General features: G+C 43.0%; 1 protein-coding gene and 1 long non-coding RNA gene across 6 annotated transcripts in view; one reads left to right on the forward strand and one right to left on the reverse strand.

Moving 5' to 3' along the window:
* The window catches only part of LOC138261774 (uncharacterized), a 510,577-nt gene that overhangs the window by 487,818 nt on the left and 6,540 nt on the right, over positions 1–16,219 (forward strand). The window contains exon 10 of one of the 5 annotated variants that reach the window (XR_011199149.1): positions 135–589. The exons of the other annotated variants lie outside the window; for them this stretch is intronic. This is a non-coding gene — a long non-coding RNA (uncharacterized lncRNA). Of the gene's footprint in view, positions 1–134; positions 590–16,219 lie in introns of those variants that run through there. 5 annotated transcript variants of the gene reach the window in all.
* The window catches only part of XRCC2 (X-ray repair cross complementing 2), an 89,941-nt gene that overhangs the window by 62,393 nt on the left and 11,329 nt on the right, over positions 1–16,219 (reverse strand). The gene's annotated exons all lie outside the window — the stretch shown is intronic.

Consider the following 16,219-nt stretch of genomic DNA (forward strand, 5'->3'; position numbering starts at 1 on the left):
TTGTGTATTCCTTCTAAACAGCCACACACAGCGACAGCTTAGGTGTAACTGGATGGGCTGCCACTGGCAGGAAGGGAGGGAGGCGCATGACCCAGCCTCACTTACAACTGAATAGACTGTGTCCTGTCTTCCAGGGCCAGGAAGGCAGGACATCTGTGCACTTCAAATACTCTAGAAGTTTCTACACACTTCAATGGCACAACTGTGTATAAAAGAAGGACTTCCGACACAACCACTTCAGTACACTTCTGGACCTGTGGATACTTTGCCAGGAAGAAAGACTGCTATCCTGCTGAAGGACTGCCTCTCTGCTGGACTCTTGCTTTGGTAAGCTGACCTGCAACCTGCTTCCCTCTTGCCTGGGTGACAAGGACTGGACCTGCATCACCTGAACCCAGAGGGGCTACTTGGATGGCCTCCTGATCTAGCCTCAAGAACATAACATGCTTGCAACCAACTTGTGGCCTGAACTTGTGACTTTGATCCGTCTGGTGCGACCAGATATCACCAGTTGTTGCTTTATGCCTTTTGGAGCTATTTTCTCTAAAACATTTAAAATTCAATATCTCCGGTTCTAGTAATTGGATTTTTGTCTTGTTTTAATTAATACCTTAAGCTCTACTTTTCTAACCTGGTGCTGGATACCTTTGTTGTGGTGTATTCACTGTTCTACTGTTTGAAGTGTTGCACAAATACTTTACATATCTGTGCCAAGCTACCAGGGTTTGATCTCAGGTTAATTTGGGGTTTGCTTGGAACTTACCCTGACTAGGATTGTGGCTGATACTTGATCAGGGCTCACACCCCAGTCAACCAGTAACCCAACTACTAACAAGGGGCACTTATAAAAGGAATGACCAAGTACAGTATTTGAGTCCCAGATCACAAATACATCAGACATTATTTGTGTCAACTTGATCCCTAAGCCTCCTTATTATCAAACTGGATCAATTCCAATTCTGATTCCTAAAATTTGGTTAAACAAATATTTGGGAGGAGATAAGAAGGGAAACATTCCATTGTCTCAGATGCCATATGTAGGGTGCATACCAGACATCTCAAGGGGTTAGGGAGTTGTTTTCTTTACTTTTACTAATTTCAGTGACCCTTTCGTTCAGTATTGCTTTGATTTTAGGCCTTGAGAGCAGATTTTCTGACAGTGAAATACTAATCCCTAAAGCAGAATATAATGCCACATTTACTGTTTTTGGTGCTAAGTGTTCTGATCCACTATGCATAACATTCCAGTAAACAACTGGAAACTTCTTTCTATCTAGACTCCTCTTCACTGAGTGAAACAGTTGCAAGGTCAGGATTCTGCAAACAAATTGAATGAGGAAAACCCAACCTAAGCCTTACTACCTGAATCTCTAAACTAGCAGGAATGGTCAACAGTCTTTTTAAACAGAGGCTTTTTAGATAATCCTAGTTTACTCTTGGGTCAAAAGCCAATAATTCAGCACCAAAAGAGTGCTTGAGAAAATAACTTCCCTAAGATAACCTTCTTTTGGGGTTCAAAATCACCATATTAGTTGTCAAACAATTTGAGAGCAAGAATGCCATATATTTATCCCAACGTAGATTATCTTCAAAGTGGAAACCTAAATGTTTATAAACACCGACTTGTTCTGATAGAGTATTATCAAAGAATCAAGCAAAACGTTAACTGCTTGCTTTGTTGGTCTTTTTAAATTTAATATATGGTTGGTTTTGCAGTATTCACTAAGGGCACTGACGGAGTGCTGTCCATGATTGTCAAATCATCTGCATACACAAGACACCATATGTGTACCTTACCTATTTTAAGAGAGAAAGCGTTAATCTTTGACCTGAATCTAGGCAGACCGGAAAAAACAGGGGTTACAAAACACTCCTATCTCAAGCTATTCTCTATTAAAATACTACTTTATAAGGTGCCATTTACATATAGATTCAAATTGACCCAACTGCTTGTGTGCATCCGCTGGATCATAAACAAACAGACTGTAAAAAATATTATAAGACTTAAGTTAATTTCACAACATGGTCCAGACCGCCGGGTCAAATGTAGCCCATAAATGCATGAAACAGCAGCCTAATGTGCTAGCAGTTATCATGGATCTCTCGACTAGGGTATATTGTGAAATAATTTCACATGAACCCACCTTGTTCTCTCAGTCTTATGTTAATGCTTATTGCTCTGTTTTAAAAAAAAAAATATTTAAGGAAAGTGCTAGCAAAAATCTCCGGGAGGAAATCGAACAGTGAAATTAGCCTATAATTAGCTTTTTAAATAAATTGTTTTAACAATGGCACTTATCCATGAATGAGGGATCTCACTCTTGGCTAAAAAAAACGGGTTTAAAATTCAGGGCCTCTTGCTTGTAAATGCTTCATACTTTTAATAATCTCTGCAATAAAGACCACTTCTTGAAGTTTCAAAAAGGCTGGGTCTGATGATACTCAGCGTACTGAAAAGGGTTTCCTAGTAAGTAGTGAGCTCATACGTAAAAAGAAGATACATTTGGTCCATTTAATATTAGGCACTTTGGACTCTGAGCTACCACATTAATCCTTCATCACACTTGCTAAGAGGCAGATTTTTTTAAATTTCCTTCTCCAGTTGCTATTTGCATGTGAGACCAGATGAGCCTGTTAAAGGGGTTTCTTTTGCAATAGGAGTGTTATACGAGTTTCTCTTACTCTTCAGCTTACTCGCAATAACAATGCTCCTACTTTTAATCAGTATCAGTGTGTGGCACATTGCAATTAATTCCTTTCTTAGGTCATAGTACTCCGTGTCAAAACACCTTATCGCAGCCACAGACGACATCAGATCCCTAATGGACAATGGGGAAACTGCGGCCCTCATCCTCCTGGACCTCTCCGCAGCGTTCGACACTGTCTGCCACCGCACCCTGGTACAGCGCCTGAACAACACCGGCATCCAGGAGAAGGCCCTGGAGTGGATCACCTCATTCCTTGCCGGAAGAACCCAGAGAGTCCGCCTCCCCCCGTTCCGGTCAGCGGCCACCGAAGTCATCTGCGGCGTTCCACAAGGGTCATCGCTCAGCCCCACCCTCTTCAACGTCTACATGAGCCCCCTCGCAACCATCGCACGTCAACACAACCTCAAGATCATCACCTACACCGACGACACCCAGCTGATCCTCTCCCTCACCAGCGACCCGGACGCCGCCAGAGCCAGCCTACACGAAGGGATGAAAGACGTCGCCGAATGGATGAAGAACAGCCGCCTGAAACTGAACTCAGACAAGACGGAGGTCCTCATCCTGGGATCATCACCCTCCGCCTGGGACGACTCCTGGTGGCCCCCCGCCCTGGGAGCCACCCCCAAGCCAACGGACCACACTCGCAACCTAGGCTTCATCCTGGACTCCTCCCTCTTGATGACCAGACAAGTCAACGCCGTCTCATCTTCATGCTTCAACACCCTGCGCATGCTTCGAAAGATCTTCCGGTGGATCCCCACCGAGACCAGGAAGAGGGTCACCCAGGCCCTCGTCACCAGTCGGCTGGACTACGGGAACGCCCTCTACGCTGGCACCGCCACCAAACTCCAGAAGAAACTCCAACGGATCCAGAACGCCTCAGCACGACTCATCCTGGACATCCCCCGACACAGCCACATCTCCGGACACCTGAGAGACCTGCACTGGCTCCCCGTCAACAAAAGAATCACGTTCCGACTCCTCACCCACGCACACAAGGCCCTCCACGACCTGGGCCCCAAGTTCCTCAACAGCCGCCTGACCTTCCACAAGCCCACCCGCCAGCTCCGCTCCGCCAGCCTCGCTCTCGCCACCGTCCCCCGCATCCGCAGAGCCACCGCCGGAGGAAGATCCTTCTCCTACCTGGCAGCCAAGACATGGAACTCCCTCCCCATCCACCTCCGGACAACGCAAGACCATCTCGCCTTCAGGAAGCAACTCAAGACCTGGCTGTTCGAGCAGTAGCGTTCCCCCCCCCCCCCCCCCAGCGCCTTGAGACCCTCCGGGTGAGCAGTGCGCTATACAAATGCCTTTGATTGATTGATTGATTGATATCGGATATCTTGTGACATACGTCCCAAGGACATTTTAAGGAGTGAGATGAGCTTCAAGACAAATGAGTACCTTCTTAGTCACTTGGTTATACCAGCCCATTTTAAAAGCTCTAAAAAAACTTTCTAATGTCTTTACTTCCCATCTTAAATAACTTGTATAAGTTATCACCAGAGATTTTAGCACTTCCTGTGTGGCAAATAAGAAAGAGTTAATTGTAAAATAGAAATCGCAGTTTTAGTATATTTTTCCTTAAGGTTTATCTCCATAGTGAATGATCACTAGTTCCAATGTCTACCACCTTAAAACTATTAACAAGCTTAAAATGTTTACATGAAACTGACAAAGGACCTTCAATTAGTGCAGTCTGCTTGCCATGTCTGAAAGAGACACGGGCAGGGCTATCACAGAGAAAGCTGCCACTGAGATTAACTAAACTGTGCTGGATTAAAAACATTAGTACTTGTTTAGTTCCACCTGACCAATTCTTTTCAGTTGAGACTTAATTTGGTACCTCAAGAAATAATAATTGGTCAGACATTGTTTTATCGAGGCAATTTAAAGAGAGTTTTAAATTAAAATCCACTGCTATTAAAGATATTGAGGTTGGATATCACCGTCTTAAGTGAGAAAGGTCATTAATAAAAGTTCATTAAGTCTTCATTAAAAAAAATGCCATATTTGGAGGGATAGCAATCAGGTAAAAGAAGGGTTGTCGATCCCGGTAGTGTCTCTCCTGATTCTGGGGAACAAGAAGAATCCTTAGACTGCAGAGACACTTGATGCTTTTTACAGACTGCATGCAACACCAGCCTTGGACCAAAAGATTCCCTTAGTACAAGGTCCTGACCCAGATGCTAAATACATTCACATTCATACAGCTAGAATCCTATATCAATGCTTCGAGGAAGTCCCAGGCCTGCATGCAACTAGGGGGCAAAACATGTGTTGGCTGTACTAATTTGTGTTTCCTCTGGACTACCAAAGCAACACATATCAACTACAAATATATGTATTAGAAATCATAACTTAAAATCAAGGATTCAGATTTATGCTTATTGAAAAGTAAAACATTGGCGTACAGGACTCATTTAATTTGCCAGCTCTGTCCTCTAAACTTTTGCATATTTGGAGGATGTAAAGATGAATACATAAATAGCCTGAAAGGCATTTTAACCCCTTCGCTGCCAGGCCTTTTCCCCTCCTGTGCCGAGCCTTTTTTTTGGCTATTGGGGGCAGTTCCCGCTTAGGCCCTCATAACTTTCTGTTTACATAAGCTCCCCACACCAAATTTGCGTCCTTTTTTTCCAAACATCCTAGGCATTCTAGAGGTACCCAGACTTTGTGGGTTCCCCTGAAGGAGACCAAGAAATTAGCCAAAATACAGCGAAAATGTCATTTTTTTAAAAAACTATGGGAAAAAAGGGTTGCAGAAGAAGGCTTGTGGTTTTTTCCCGGAAAATGGCTTCAACAAAGGGTTTGCGGTGGTAAAATCACCATCTTCCCAGCTTTCAGGAACAGGCAGACTTGAATGAGAAAACCCCATTTTCAACACAATTTTGAAATCTTACTGGGACATACCCCATTTTTACAATTTTTTGTGCTTTCAGCCTCCTTCCAGTTAGTGACCGAAATGGGTGAGAAACCAATGCTGGATCCCAGAAAGCTAAACATTTCTGAAAAGTAGACAGAATTCTGAATTCAGCAAGGGGTCATTTGTGTAGATCCTACAAGTGTTTCCTACAGAAAATAACAGCTGAAATAAAAGAATATTGAAATGGAGATGAAAAAAACAGCAATTTTTCACCACGTTTTACTCTGTACCTTTTTCCTGTAATGTCAGATTTTTTAAAGCAATATACCATTGCGTCAGCTGGACTCTTCTGGTTGCGGGGATATATAGGGCTTGTAGGTTCATCAGAACCCTAGGTACCCAGAGCCAATAAATGAGCTGCACCTTGCAATGGGTTTTCATTCTATACCGGGTATACAGCAATTCATTTGCTGAAATATAAAAAGTTAAAATTAGGTATCAAGAAAACCTTTGTATTTCCAAAATGGCCACAAGATAAGGTGTTGAGAAGCAGTGATTATCTCTGAATTTCGGGGTGCCCATACTAGCATGTGAATTACAGGGCATTTCTCAAATAGACGTCTTACATTTGGAAGAAAAAAATATAGAGAAAGACAAGGGGCAATAACACTTGTTTTGCTCTTCTGTGTACCCCCAAGTCTCCCGATAAAAATGGTACCTCACTTCCGTGGGTAGGCCTAGTGCCCGCAACAGGAAATGCCCCAAAACACAACGTGGACACATCACATTTTCACAAAGAAAACAGAGCTGTTTTTTGCAAAGTTCCTAGCTGTGGATTTTGGCCTCTAGCTCAGCCGGCACCCAGGGAAATCTAGCATACCTGCGCAGTTTTTAAAACTAGACACCTAGGAGAATCCGAGATGGGGTGACTTGGGGGGCTCTCACCAGGTTCTGTTACCCAGAATACTTTGCAAACCTCAAACTTTGGCCAAAAAAAACACTTTTTCCTCTCATTTCGGTGACAGGAAGTTCTGGCATTCCCTGCCACCCAGCGTTCCCCCAAGTCGCCCAATAAAAAAGGTACCTCACTTTTGTGGGTAGGCCTACTGCTCGCGAAAGGAAATGCCCCAAAACACTAACTGGACACATCAAAATTATCAAATACAAAACTACCTGTTTTTGCGGGGGAGGCACCTGCGTTTTCGGTCCTGGGCTCAGCAGCAAGCTAGGGAAACCTACCAAACCCAGACAATTCTGAAAACTAGACACCAGAGGGAGTCCAGGGAGGTGTGACTTGCATGGATCCCCCAATGTTTTCTTACCCAGAATCCTCAGCAAACCTCAAATTAAGCTAAAAAAAAAATATATATGTTTCTCACATTTCTGTGTGGAATCACCGCACTGGGACAAATTTCATACCACCAAACGTTCCCCTCAGTCTCCCGGTAAAAATGATACCTCATTTGTGTAGGTGGGCCAAGTGCTTGTGAAAGGGAAGAGCCAAAAACATGTTGATATTGAGGGGGAACCAAAGGAGGTCCAAAAGGGCAGTTTGAAAAAAAACATTTTTAGGCTGACAAGTGCAGCAGAATTTTCATCGGTATAGATGAGACAATGCTGGGTGGTAGGAATTTTGTGGATTCCTGCAGATTTCGGAAGGTTCCATTTAAAAAATGTGGGAAAAATGTGTGATTTCCAGCTAAGTTGGTGGTTTGCAGGGCACTGTGGCTAAGAAAATGGTGTGGGGTGCATGTGAAGCACACCACCCTGGAATCATCCAGATGTTTAGTTTTCAGATGTGTCTAGGTCTTGTGGATTTTTCTACATGGCAGCGTCCCAAAGTCCAAAAACTGCAGCCCTCACCATTCCAAGTGGGACGATTTTGAGAGTTAGCCAAGCTCTCATTACCCAAATGTAAAACCAAAACCCAAAGTAATCAAATGTCCACTTGCTTGCCGTGGGATAAGATGTTTTAGTGTGAAGGGGGAGAGCTGAAAGACTGTTACCCCCTTCAGTTGGGGTGGGGGCATAACCAGGCCCATACTGGTTGGTAGCCACCACCCCACTTTTTTTTATTTTATTCCCTGGCATCTAGTAGACTTTCTGCCCCCCGGGTTGTGGATCGGAGGTAATTGCTGCATCTGCCCACTGGTGGGCAGAACAACTTTGGCCCCATTTATTTGGGGTGGGGGTATGGCCATATCCCCACCCTCTTATTTTGAGAAAAAAATCTTCCCTGGTCTGTGATAGGCTTTCTGCCCCCCTTGGGGGCAGATGGGCCTTCCAAAAATAGGACGATCTGCCCCCAAGGGGGACAGAAATGGTCTAAAATAAATGTGCCCCCCAGGGGAATGACCCTTGCCTAAGGTGTTGCTGAAACTGACACAAAAAAATAAAAGTCCCTGGTGTCTTCTGCCCCCCTTGGGGGCAGATTGGCCTAACAAGAATAGGCTGATCTGCCGCCAAAAGGGGCAGAAATTGTCTAAATACAATTAAGGGGTTGCTCCCCATACATAAAAACAAAGTAAATAAAAAAAATAAAAAAAAGTTATATATTATATACACACACACACACACATACATACACCTGGTGTCTAGAGGTTTCTGCCGCCCCAGGGGCAGATCGGCCCAATTATATTGAAATGGCCTAAAAATATTATGCCCCCCTGGGGAGCAGCCCTTGCCTAAGGGGCCACTCCGCTTATGTGTAAGTATAGGAAAAAAAAATCCCTGTTGTCTAGGGGGTTTCTACCCCTGGGGGTGCAGAAATGACATAAAAATAATTTGCCCCAACCCCAAGGGAGCGACCCTTGCCTAAGGGGTCGCTCCTCACATAAAAAATATATATATATTTTTTTTTTATCCCTGGTGTCTAGGGGGTTTCTACCCCTGGGGGTGCAGAAATGACCTAAAAATACTTTGCCCCCCCCCCCAGGGAGCAGCCCTTGCCGAAGGGGCCGCTCCCCTTATGTGTAAGTATAATATATATATATATATATATATATATATATATATATATATATATATATAGAGAGAGAGAGAGAGAGAGAGAGAGAGAAAGCGATTCCCCTTCCATCCCGGCCCTGGGGGTGGGTGGGAGGCCCATGGGGGGAGCGCCCGTGGGACGGGTGCAGGACGAGCTGGTTTTGTTCCCGGCACATGGGAACCGTGTTCGAGGACGAGACTAGCTCCTCCCAGGAACCCTGGGGGTTAAGAGTGACTCTGGATTAACAATAGCCTTTAAAAAGTTAATTTATTGGAACATAACGTGCTGACTGTATACATTTGGATTTCCTTTACCATGGATTGAGTGCTATTCTGTGGAGTTATCGTGTATCTATTGTACGTATCCTCAGACTCAGGAGACTTAGGGGAACACAATTGTTCTTTGCCTTTTGCTTTGAAACAGGGGAGGAAGAACAATATCTTTTTGGAAAATTGTTTTCCCCAATCACAACATACTTCTTATGGGGTGCATATGGTGTAACTATAGGATTCAATAAGGCTCTGTGTGCACAGAACAGAAGAATGAAGCCGGCCTTTCTGATGATTTCTTTTTTAAACTCGGTGGGCAGTAAAAACTAACTGGTAATCCTGTATGTGTCTGGTAACTCCACATTCAGCCTATCTAGAGGAGCACATTACTGGCCACAACTGATTACACAAGTTGGGCAGTAATCAAGCCTTGAAAATGATTTGCAGTAACTAGGTGAAATATGTGGCCTGCGACCATTTCGACTGATGAAATGCCCACTATTGGTGTTCTGAGCCCATGAAAAGGTGAAAAATATACATGAATTAGCTTCATATGTGTCAGTTAGCTCTGAAAAAGTGACACAAATATAGGCCGACCACGTCCTGAAATTCATTTTTTTGTGAAGTCATCTGGGACAAGCGAGAATTGCTTCCCACAGTTAGACTCCTTATAGTGGGTATTTCCAATGTATTCCCAGGACTTTGGGATCCTTGTCTTATGTACAACATAACTGTCAGAATCAATTGTGAAAATGTGCTCAATCTAAATTGACCGTACTGTACTATCATATATGGGTATCCTGGCTGTCTGGCATACATTCGGCGATACAGGCCCTTTGCTTAAGACCTCTCCTTGCCTTTTGGTGTGCAGAATTTGAATACAGTATGTTCCTGTGAACTGCTTGTATACTCCTCTAAAGTGAACCTGTTTCTGGTTGACTAAACATTTGGTTATTCATTTAGCAAGGAGGAAATGGAATGAAGAAACGCAAAGATAAAAGGTTTCTTCTACTTAGCTACGTTGTCATGCCGCAAAAAAAAAAAAAAACTTCAGGAGAAATAATCTGATTGCTGCTAGTGTGAGGATAGGCGTTTACAGCCATAAGAGTGCGATAGGGATGGGGTGTACATTTTCAATGTTTTTCCACTGAACAGTCTCTTCTTCATTTCATTAGGCAAGAGAGAAATTAGCAAAATAATATTCCATTTGTGGGGGAACAATTATTATTTTCACGGTGGGAAACTTTTTGCTAAGTACTTGGAAAACAAGATGTATATTTTGTTGTGCTTCTCCTTAAGAAACCTTTAAAACGTAAAGAGTTATTTTTACGGTTCCTCATCTATGTAATACTAGCCATGCATTTAGTCTGTGCTCTGTATCATCTTGTCATTTATGTTTTTGGTCATTAAGAAGCACCTCTCTTCTTCTGAGAGGTGGAGGAGACAGCCTGGAAGTCAACTCAAGTTAAATGTTTCAAGTGTGCAAATTACGGGAATTCAATGGGATCAATTAAGGCGGTCAAGACTAAGAACTTGGACTAGAACGTGGATCAGAACGTAGGTCATACTACATTGATCAATGTAGTCTCCAGAAAACAAATATACATTCTCTGCATCCTATTTTGGCCACCCAATCACGATGAGGGAAATGGCCCTCACGCCAATGGATTACCTACGTTGTACATAATTTGGAGACATTTTTCATCAATTAAATAGAGCAGCACAACTAGTAATTCTGCAACTATTGACCAATTTGCATTAATATTACATTATTAGTTGTATTATGTTTGATAAATATTTGTTATTGTTAGATTTATTATTTGCTTGGTCTGCTTCCTTGAATTTAGGTGTCCCTTAAGATATGCAATACAGTATTGATTTATTTTGTAACAAATACATTAAATTGTAAAAGTATATTCGTTGAAATGATATCTGGTTTGTAAAATATTGGTGAAGGGGATGCACCAATACATAACTCTGAATGTGTTGGTGCAGTAACACAAAGGAGTAAACCTGTCTGAATAACCAGACAGAAACAGTTAAGAAACATTATCTAGCCTGGGGTGGGGGTGGGATAGGCAAACACGACAGTGATGGAAGCCTTAACCTATTACTAAGCTTTTCAGTGTAAATTCCAGACCAGCCATACATTTATTTGCCCAGGCAATCATATTTAAAAAAAAAATGTTTTACTGATTTTCATAGACACTGCACAATGTTGGTAACATGTATAACTGTGGGCATAGCAACGTTTCCCAGAGGGTCATGTGTAGGATATCAACTTAACGTATCATTACAGCCGTAATCACATACCAATGTTTTAAATCAACATGATGAACACAAGAACAATTAAGCAATTTTTCAACATGTAATACATCTGTGGAGTCTGCTTTACAGAGAGCGTGAAGCACGACCTGGGTGCTTAGGGTCAGATCCCATAATGGGTCATCCATCAGGGGTAATGCGGGGGGCCTTGAAGGAGCAGCACCGAAGGATAATGGTGGTGGTGGGGTGGGCAAGGGGTTGCAGCACAGTGTTGATATCTTTGTGTGCATGGAGGAGCAAGGCCCAAGCCGGATTGATGGGTCATGTGCTTTGAGTGGGGGTTGGTCCAGTGCAGCTGTGCTTCTCAAGGCGGAAGGACTCACCTGTCGTCATGCAGGTGTGGGGTTAAGCGTGTGATGTAGTGGTATGGTTCACGCGATACGCACTTAATTTTTGGCCTCAACCTGAAGCAGGTGTCGCAGCATTCACTACCAGTCCTTGTGTCACTCCGCATGTGGAGGGTGTTAGCCTCTGCCTGCGTGCCTGCGTGCACACCAGTAGTGTGGGCAACCAGCGCTGGACAGCTGGGGGAGCGGGAGCTTTCCATGCCATGGCTACCAACCTTTTGAATAGCACGAAGGCGAGGTCTATGAACCTATGGAGGTGTTTATCGCCTCAACAGGCAGGATTCAGGTGTGGGCTCAAGAATGTGTTTAGACAGCTCAGGCACTGAGGTGGTGATCACCTGCCGATACGGACTGTAGCATCAGGCAATCCCACACTATGTGGTAGAATCCAGTGTACGACTGTTTGCAGTGGGGACATTTGGGGGACAGGGCCGGATACATACATTTGATGCACTTCGGGTATAGGTAGCCTTGGTGTAGATGGCCGAGTTGTGTGAAGTGTGTCTAGGGTTAGGGGACACATCTGTCTCCATGTGTATGGCGTGGGACCAGGATATATTCATTAGGGGTTGCGACAAAGTGTCCCATCTGGCGAGTGCTCCCGCAACGTGCTCTGGCGGGTGGAGTTCAGCGAGATGTAGAGGGTAGTTATCGCCTGGCACAAGCTATCCGCAGTGAGAAGCGTATTCAGTGTTGCGGATGTAGGAGGTTTCTCATCACCACCACCCCATACAGCAAATAGGACCCTTCTTATCGTATGGAATGTTAAGAACTGGCCAGTTCCTATCCAATAGGTGGAGCCCTCAGAATAGAGTTCCCCCAACTGTTTAACTCTTGCTTCATTCCAGGGTGGCCGAGTCGATTCAAAGCGCCATTTCATGGAGCTGGGGGAGACCCAAAGCGCTATGGACAGCGAGTATGAGATGTGGGCTCCCTTGATGTGTACGAATCTGCACCAGCAGGAGTGGGCCACAGCCATCTGACATTATTCCTGATAGGGGTGGGCTTTCCCAAGGTTTATAACTAGAGAATCTGTAGTAATCTTAGAACAGGGAGTAATGGCATCTAGCTGATGCTGGAGTCACACTGGAGGAATACACTGATTACCACCTTGTATGTAGAAAATGGTTAAATGGGTAAATGAGATGATAAGATTAACACATGGGTAATGGAAAACTTACCTTTCTTGGTAAGTTAATTAAATACAAGAGAGCTGTCAGGGGCTCAAAGTTTCAGACTCATGTGCAGAGCTAGTTACCATTCTTTAGTCAGTCTTTCTTGCACCAACACCTTAAGCGCCCTGAAGCCATGAGTTTAATCCAACAGTTTCACCGTTAATCGCCAAAAATAAATCATGGAAGAGAATTAAGACAGCCTGCACAATCTCAAAAGAAGACAACGCCCTCAAAGAACACCACAAATATTCATCCTTACAAAGGAAAACAAAACGTGAACCTCAGAATAACACCTATTCTGATGATAACTAGAGATGGAAAACGTGTGCCAAGGGATATATAACACTTGCTATTGTTGTATTTAAGCAAACGCTACATTACTGTGAAGACATGGCCTGCTTTTCAGTACATTTACAAAGTTGAATCGTACCACCCCAAAGAACTTTGCATTCTGAATAAACTGTCTAATAAGAATAGGCCTCCAGATTGCCGTCTTACTAACTTACTCTATACAGCCCTTACCTTAGTGGAATCACTACTCTTTCTTCCACTTTCTTCAAACCCAGGGGACCCATGCCCCATCAGTGTGTATAACATAAGTCCTTTCAAGTTGATACCTTCAATCAAGTCTGACAACCACTGTCTACCTTATATCATCTAACAGCCCTCTTCAGACACTCTATCATCTTCTTTGCCTTTGGAAGAAAGTAGTCACATAGTGTTCCACAACATTATCAATCTGAAACGTTAACCTGTTGCACACAATGTCAACTACCCCCCTTTGTCCATGAAATGCCTGCAAATCTTCCCTCTGAAATACTCTTTGCATAAAATGTCACTATCCACCTTGTTACTACATTGTTAGCCAAACACTTAGGGCTAATTCAGTTTGTTTCACGAAGCGGGATATAACAATCCAAAGTTGGGTGAACAACTTCTATATTTTGTCCAAACATTCGTATTGATGAGCGCCCCCCCTGTATAGTATACTATGTGATCCATTTGTGGTTACAGGCAACCAAAGCAAAAAGTTTGCTTGATCTGATTTATTTCCAAATGCTCATCAGGGGGCGAGATGAGCAGTTCTCTCTCTTAGATCATCAGATGACACCGATCTCTCAACCAACCATCAACCACCTCCAGTTCCTAATTCATTTACTATATATTCTCAATCCCTCTGGGGTTTTCTCCCTCCAAGGCCACCTACTGCATACAACCCTTATGACTTGACTAAGACAGCTTTTGAAGACCTCCCTTTTTAAAATGTCCTTGCTAGCAATGGCCGCATTCAAAATATGGCTCATATGTTCTTGCTTATCTACAAACCCAGTCCTTTCTTCTTCAAAAAGGTAAAAGCTTAAATAATATGCACAAAATATCAAATGACTAACAGCCATTGAATTTCAAAGACTGCATTTGTAGCTGTTTGATTGACCTTTGAATGCAAAAAGGTATGCGACTGTAAACTTTCCTTCTCACAAGAAGAACTTGAACTTCTTACCCCTGAAACAAGCTAGCTCTTTCTTCTTGATGACTGAGTAAAGTAGCTTTGTCCCTCTCTACATATAAAAGGCAAATCCAACAACGTCTCTTATATTTCTCTTGTGCATCAATACTGCACGTAACCCATATGTCAGTAAACAAGCAGTGGCTACAATCGCAAACCCTGCTAAAGTGGGACATTTGTTATCAGACTAATCACCATCAAACTCATATTGACAAGAACCAGACCAGGCAATAAAATATGCCTATCTTCTATGTGGGCCTCATACCCATAGCTGGTCCACAAATACCTACAAAGTCATGTGCATAGATGTCTAGTGCACCGAAAAGACTCAAAGACAGCCTTTTGTGTGATTCCAGCGCATCCATAGTTGTGCTTATCAGTCTCGTTTGGCTCCACTCCATTTTTCTTAAACAATTGTCCCAAATATTTTGTACGATCCTGTCTGGACATGCACTTGTCACACATAATGGTAAGTGTCTCCTCCTGCAAGATGCCAAGAATGGTATTCAACCTCTTATTTTCATTCACGATCTTTCAATAAATCTCACACCTGGAAAGGACAGGCCAAAACAACTTCTTAAACAGCACACACATAAAAACACATGCAGCTGACTCCACCAGGCCAAATGCTATCCTTGCAACCCAAAAACATCACCATGCATTAAGACATCATCATGCATTAAAAAGTCATCAAATTACACATGACGATAGAAAGGTGTCAAAACAAATGTGTAGCAAGCTGCAGCATACCCAGAATACTTTTATTTGACAAAGGTACTCAGTTGTAACTCACTGACAATTTCCTTGCAATAACTACAGGGGCCAAGGCCTCTGTCGCACCAGTTGGTTCTGACAACCTATTCAGACATAAGCAATTACATTATTTGATGGCTGCTTCATATAATTTGATGCAAAAGGGAATTCAGTGGTTCCTTCGGAGTCACTGGCAATAGAAATTAAACATTTGGGAATCAAGAAATTATGCCGGTTAGACCTATGAGGATTCACAAATTCTAATCAGCAACAAATGCTCTAAACCATAGCAGACACACCAAGAACAATGAAATAAGAGCATATTCATTCAACCATTATCATATATTGTTACAAAATGTTATAAAAACACAGTAGGGTGCTATAATAGTGCATAGTGGGAGGGTGCAGTGCTCACGTAGCTCAAATGTCCATAGGAGTGAAAAGATAAAGCACACAGGGAATAGAACAGAGGCTGTCACAGTTTAAAGTAACAAAAGGTAGGGACGAATCAAATAAATGCTTCCTGGTTCCTAGGGATGTTGGGGTGCCCCTGTCACTCAGTTTGACAGCAGTAGTGCTATAAGTGTGTTACTTGCCTCACTCGCTACAGGTTAAACACCTTTCCTTACCACAATATGATGGGTAAATTCCTCCGAGGAAAAACAACTTCTTACTACACATCTGAGCTCTTTCCATCTTGTACCTTCATTGGACCGCTTGGCACACAGGCATCTACATAAACTTCCATGAACAATGTGTGTTTGTGACCACTGATAGTGAATTGTTCTGGAAACGTACATAAAAATAATTAAAATAAAAACCAGCTCCTCCTTTACATCTTGAGGAAATACACCGGAATTCAAGTTTTACTCATATTTTTTTAATACTTCACTCACACTACAGTTTGACAACATTGTTTACGGTGTACCGGAATCTATCACAAGGTAATCGGGGTCTTTAACTTTATCAGTTAGTACAAAGTTTCTTCTAATCTACCTTGCAGGCCACCAAAAACGATATATCATTTGCTTGTTTCCCCGAAACCCACAACTACCTTGTCTGTTCTTATGACAGCACTTCGGGTAATGACTACCCTTAGAACAATTCCAGCACAAACTTTTTTTAGTTAGTGCTTGGTGTTTGCTGAGTACTGAACCGTTACACAGATAGCAATTACCAAACCATAATATCCCGAGTTGTGTGCACATCCTTGCACTCTGTGCTGACTTCTGCTTCTTCTTGATGGCCTCTATCCACATCTCCCGTGTTCCCTGCTCTTT

Source organism: Pleurodeles waltl, chromosome 10, assembly GCF_031143425.1.
Source record: "Pleurodeles waltl isolate 20211129_DDA chromosome 10, aPleWal1.hap1.20221129, whole genome shotgun sequence".
NCBI classification, from domain to species: Eukaryota; Metazoa; Chordata; class Amphibia; order Caudata; family Salamandridae; genus Pleurodeles; species Pleurodeles waltl.